The sequence below is a fragment of the Chenopodium album genome, chromosome 5 (genome assembly GCF_948465745.1).
Source record: "Chenopodium album chromosome 5, dcCheAlbu1.1, whole genome shotgun sequence".
In the NCBI taxonomy this organism is placed as follows: Eukaryota; Viridiplantae; Streptophyta; class Magnoliopsida; order Caryophyllales; family Amaranthaceae; genus Chenopodium; species Chenopodium album.
This window is the reverse complement of record NC_137838.1, coordinates 70,526,527-70,533,424: the sequence shown is the minus strand read 5'-3', so window position 1 is coordinate 70,533,424 and position 6,898 is coordinate 70,526,527.

Below are 6,898 nucleotides of genomic sequence, written 5' to 3'. Positions count from 1 at the left end.
TTTAAACTCTTTAATTATTTAAAACAAAATACTCAATATAATACTCAAAGTAATGCCCAGATCACACACGAGTTTATTTTTTGAATTAAGAGGTGTGGCATGTATTTAAGCATTTGCATGAGAGGAGTGTGCTAGCCATGCCGTGTGACACATACATTCTTTGGAAAGCTTGTTAGTTTTAGTCTTGTTTTGCTTTATATTTAACTAGTTTTGTGCCCCGTACAATGCTCGGGTACTTTATTGAATTTAAGATAATTTTTATTTACATTATATAGTAGGCACGTAATAAAAACTAATAATAATATTTTGAATATTTTTATAATTCAATTTGTACATCTGAAATATTGGTATTTTATCGAAAATAAAACTATAAACTAACAATTTTATCCTAAAATTCTATCCAATACGACTACAAAACTTGGAAAAAATACCCCTAATTAAAGACCCGTTATTTAACCAACGGGTCTGTTAGATGTAAAAGATCCAATTTAAATTATAACGGGTCTCTTATGTGTATGATAAAAAAATAAAATAAAAATATGAGACCAGTTATCAAAGCTAACGGGTCTCTAATTTTATTGGTTCCCATGTTTCTGATGAGAAAGGAAAAATAAGGGGTTTGTTTCTAATTTGATGGGTCTCTTAACTTTGCTCCTTATTTATATCATACTACGTATTTCCTTTTGTCAAAATAAAAAAAATACTACCTATTTCCCACAAATCAGTTCACCTACTTTCTCTCTCTTCAAAGCCTCCTTCGAAGCCCAAATTAAAACCCTCATTTTCTCTTTGGGAACTCGTCGGCCGCCGTCATTGACTCACTTCTTCATCCCTTTTTCATTGAATCAAACATTGTCCCTTCATCCCTTCTCGCAACATTTACTCTAAGAATGGTAAAAGGGGGATCTTTCTTTTCTCTTAATATGCTTGCTCTTTATCCACTTATTTTTTATAAAGTTCAAGTTAGTAGCTAAGGTTCGATTAGAGTTCGATAATAAATCTGGAAATTATGAAGAATTGTTGTCTAGTTGATGATCTAACTTCGGATCAAAATTGAGGTAGACGATCTATCCATTGAATTTTCAGTTTACATTTTCTCGATATTTATAATGCGATTGTTATTAAATTTTTGATTTGTATTTTACTTCCATCTTCATTCTGGCTTTAGTCCTATTTTTAGATCTCATTTTCGGTTTCGTGGAGATTAATAGTTGTTGTTTTTTTTGTTAGTCTTATTGTTATGCTGTAGGCACGTAAATTTTATACAAGTGCCACATTGGATATTATACGGGTCAAAGTCAAAGTATTGACTCATGTTCATTTGACTTTATTTAGAATCAATTATTTTGGGTCAAATTACTTAAATTAGCCCATTTTAATTAGTGTTATATGGCCAAGCCCAACCAAAATGTACACATCAAACCCTAACCCTAGGGTGTCTCACTCTATAAATAGAGCTCTCTCTATTTCATTGAGGAGGAGGAAAAATTCAGAGGAAAACCTAGAGAGAGAGAAAACTAGAGAGAATGAAAAATACAGAGAAAACCACTCAAATACTCTAAACCTTTTCAGAGAAAACCTCTCATAAAATACTCTAAACCTCTCCAGAGAAAACCTCTCAAAACCTAGAAGAAGAACAACAAGCATTCGACGTGCCGTTCTACTCTAGAAGATCACTCGTGGAAGAGATCAAGCCTCGACGGCCCTTAACACTAAGGAAAGAAGAACATCAAATCATCAAGAACTCCAGTTCAACCTCTACATCAAATCTTCATTGATCGAGATCAAGCCTCGTCGGCCCTCAATCAACAACCCAAGTCAAAGGTCTACATCAGATATCTTCGATAGAGATCAAGCCTCGTCGGCCCTCAATCAAGAGTCAACTCAGCTCGTGAAACAAGTCAAAGATAAAGTGGAGATCTAATCAGAGGATCAAATTAGAGATTGTACCCATAAATTATCAAATTAATAAAATTAACACTTTGTTACATTTATTTTGAATCTATATTTTGCAGATTTAAAATTTGTGTTTAAAAATTTGGCACGCTCGGTGGGACCATTTCTACCTCTCATCTCTTTCTCCACAAATCAAATGACGAGGCACGTAGAAGAAATGATGACAAAGAAAGATGCACAAGACGACGTCGTCAATGTCATGGCAATTGAAGCAAACACCATCAAGGAGGAGTTGGCAAATATGAAGCTACTTCTTGAGAAACTCGTCAAGGAAAACGAAGAAAAGGGAGCACAAATCAAACTCCAAAGTGAACAAATTGCTGCACTCGAAAGAAGACACGAAAAGAGCCCAATTGAAGAAAGTGAATATGATAGAAGCGAGTCAGAACTTAGCACTAAGACAAAGCTTAGTTCAAAAGGTGAAAAGCCCCATGTTGATCCGTTCAGCTTCCAAGCAATCCAAGAGATGATAGCCAATGCTATCAAGCAACAGCTTGGTAGAGACGTCGACAAAGATGGTCGCTACAGCAAACCTTACACCAAGAGAATTGACAAAATGAGAATGCCAAGAGGTTATCAACCTCCAAAATTCCAGCAATTTGATGGGATGGGCAACCCCTAGGAACATATTGCACACTTTATAGAGACTTGCAATAATGCTGGGACCTCGGGAGATTTGCTGGTCAAGCAGTTTGTTCGCTCTCTTAAGACTGTTGCTTTCGATTGGTACACAGATCTGCCTCGAAAATCCATCGACAGTTGGGAGCAAATGGAAGAAATGTTCCTCGATCGCTTCTTCAGCACTCGGCGCGTTGTCAGCATGACTGAGTTGACACAAACCAACCAGTTGGAAGATGAACCAGTCGTGGACTACATCAATCAATGGCGAGAATTAAGCCTTCAATGCAAAGATCATTTGTTCGAAACTTCGGCAGTCGAGATGTGCATCCAAGGCATGAATTGGGATCTTGCTTACATCTTGCAGGGAATCAAGCCCAAAACATTCCAAGACTTGGGGACTCGAGCTCATGAGATGGAGTTTACGATAGCCAATCGTGAAGATAGATCTGATTAGATGATCATCAGCATCCAAAGGGGGCAAAAATGAAAACTGGGCCCTCAAAGCTCCTAAGCAAGAGCCTAAACTGCAAAATAAACAAAACAAAACAAAAAAAAAAAAAATCATACAAATTGAACTACGTCCGGCTTGATTCAAAAAGTAAATTTCAATTACTTATTGGTACGTAGGCATCTTGGATATATAAAATTTATTCAAGGGCAGCCATTAAAAAAAAATGATGATAAACTACAAGATTGGGGGCAGATATCAATTTGTTCCAAGAAAGTCGAATGATGTCATTTGAAGATTGGAGGAAGCTTTCAAGCACCAATACTTCGCCAAATTTATTTGAAAATCTGGAGAAAGTAGCAAGCACCGGAGATTCACAAATCAAGTTGAACATGGACATCGGAGAAAGCTACGAAGCACCGATCCACCAAATTTATTGAGATTCGGAGAAAGCTTTCAAGCACCGGAGGTCAACTCAAAGCGCTCAACACAAAGATTGGAGAAAGCTACCAAGCACCAATACTTCATCAAGTTTACTCGAGAATCTGGAGAAAGCTGCAAGCACCAGAGATTCGCAAAAAACATGGACGTTGGAGAAAGCTACCAAGCACCAATAGTCCACCAAAATTATGAAGATCGGAGAAAGCTACCAAGCACCGGTCCACCAAATTTCTTGAGATCCGGAAAAAGCTTCCAAGCACTCAGATCAACTGAAACATTCAATGCAAAGATTGGAGAGTCGTCGACAAATTTTGAAGATCAGGAGAAGGCTGCCAAAGCACCAAAGATCTGGGGAAAAAAAAAATCCATGGCTCGTTGAGGCTAAAATGATAACTCTTCGCCTACATGACGTTGCAAAGATGGTATGGCCCCTTTAGTCTTCTTCCACCATGACTTGGTGTGGGTTGTCTAGTGAGCAACGAACGTTAGAGAATGATTGTCTGCATTGTCGTTCACCCATTTTGATCATCGTCATCAATCCCGAGTGTGTACGGCCATCAAGAATTGCCGACTTTGTCCTCTTGAAAAAAAAAATAAATAAAAAATTCCTTGCTGATGTCATGGATCATGATCTTATCATGATCATCAGTTAATTGCAAAAAAATAAATAAATAAATAAAAATAAAATAAAATAAAGGGTGAAGTTCACGTGGAAACCAGGCATGGTATTCCACTTTTCACTCATCAAATTAATCAAGGCTCATGATTATGACTTCATGATCATTTATCCTTCATTAATTTAAAAAAAAAATGAACAGAACAAAAGTAATGGCAGAAGGTTTGTTTTGCATATGCCACAAAGTTCTTGAAATAGCCTTGATCAATCACTCGAACAGATGAGCATACATGGTCCTATTTGGATGATATTTGGTCACATTGTTGAGAATCACTCGAAGATGCAATCTGTACGGTGTAATCATGAGAGCGTGCTCTGGTTCATTGAGAAGAGAGGCCAGAAAGATACTTCGTCTTGGAGTATGCACGGCTTTGCGGAGCTTGAATCACTTAGCTTCAAATTGTCGAGTTTCGGGTTAAGAGTCTCAGCATGACTTCAATATGTCAATTTTTGGGCAGTGAGGCTTGCAAGGGCCGAGTTTACAACTCCAATTTGTCAAATTTTCTGTCATGAGGCTCGAGTAGAACAATGATATGTCAAGGTTTGTTGTGACGCTCTAGTGCTGGAGGTGTAACTCTAAGGTACAACTCCACGTCGACACCGTGATGAAAGAAAGATGACTCTCCAAGTAAGATCATAAGCCTGCAAAAAAAAAAAAATAAAATAAAATAAAATAAAATAAAAAATCATCACCAAGGCATCGATGAAGACAACTTTGATGTGGTGCGGCCTGTGTGGACTTGGCTAGTTTACGCCTCCGTGGAATTAGAGTAGCTGGCATAGCGTGGCTTTTTTGGTGGCTCCTTCTTGTGTAGGCGTCAAGACTCATCTTCCATTGTATATGGCCTGGTTGCTTCTTCATTGCTTGAACTCTTTGTGGTGTGTTGCTAGAAAACAAGTCACGGTACAGCTAGTAGTACAAACTACGGCGACTCGATGATGCAAGGAAAGATTGCTTCTCCGTACTAGTGATGATGAGTGGTGCTAATTCGTGGCTTCATGGCGTTAGGGTGATGCAACGAAAGATTCTCTTCGATGACTTCAAATTGCAGCTACGGTCTGACATCAAACGACAATTTCCCCTCCATGGCTCCAAGGTGTGGGGTGTGCTCCTCCGTGAAATCGAAGTAGGCCGCATATATAGTGTTGTCTGGCAGCTCCCCTTTGTCATTTATGGAGCAAATTTGAGAGTGTTCTTGGCAATATATTTATAGCCACGAGTCCAATGGGGTGATAATGATAACCCTCAACAAGATTAAGCTAAGATTGTTGCTAAGCTAGCTTATCTTCCAAAGTTGTTGAGAATTTCTTGGGACGTTGGATGGTCTTCAAAGTCTATCATTAACAAAATGTCTCAACAAGATTAGTATTGATAAATACTTATCTTTGAAAATGGTTGAGCATTTTGGCTTTTGATCAAATAGTTGAGCTTTCAAGTTTATCAACAACAAAAAAAAAAAAAAAAGGAATTTCAAGCCCGATCACGATCAAACACTTTAAAGTCGTGTCCGTGATCGGTCTCGAAGGGGGCAATTTGTAGGCACATAAATTTTATACAAGTGCCACATTGGATATTATACGGGTCAAAGTCAAAGTATTGACTCATGTTTATTTGACTTTAATTAGAATTAATTATTTTGGGTCAAATTACTTAAATTAGCCCATTTTAATTAGTGTTATATGGCCAAGCCCAACCCCAATGTACACATTTGTAGGCGTCGCTCGAAGTGCGCCTACGTTAAAGCATGTGGTGAATATGTTTGGCACTCATAGGAAGTGGGAATTGACACATACGATTAGGGACAAATAAAGTAGGGAGCCGCCAACAAGTTTTTAAGGAACTAGTAAACCGTTCACGGATCATAAAAAGGCAACCACGATAAGGGACAACGATAGGCAACAACGATTGACCCGTGAAGGTTACACCCCATTCATAATCCATGAGATTACTAACTCCATATGGTTCGGAACCACGAAAGGAGGATCGGGGATGATGGTACGAAGTGAGTCATGGAGTCACATTCGCCCGTATTGGCTTCTACTCGATTCTTATATTGAAAATCATTCCTGTGATCTCAAAGGCATACAATAAAATATTCAATTTGCTCCAAACTATTATTTAACTAAATTGGTTTAAAATTAATGCACATATAATTCTAAATATTTGGTGATCACTTCAATTAATAATAAGATTAAAAAGGAACCTAAACCGGTTGTCCAAATTATCTTATTAGGCGTGATTTTCAATTACATATTCCCTTTAACATGCAATATGGTGATCAAAATAAATAATAGAATCAATATCAACATAAAACCAATTTAATCATAATTCCAACAACATAAAAATCGTTAGAAAAACAATAATAATAAAAAGAGCATGATCCTTACTTTGAATCTGTTTGTTTGCAACTACAAAATAATAAACGAGTTAGTAACTTCAAGAAAATAATAAAGCAATGACTAAATTAAATTAAATAAAATAAAGTTGATTTTGGGGCCAAACCCTCAAACGATTCTACCTTTCACGCCTTGGTTTAAGGACAGAACCTCGAGTAAAATATGGACTCCTTTGAGTGCTTGAAGAAGGAATTTTGAAGTGAAAAGTGTAGGCTAGTGTTTACGTTAAGAGCATAGAAGAGAGAAAAAATAAGAATAATTGAATTCTGGTTGCCCCGTTCATCAGAAATGAGGGGGTATTTATAGGGAAATGTGCTGAGGGAGCACACGGAACCCTAAAATGATAAAAAAACCTAAAA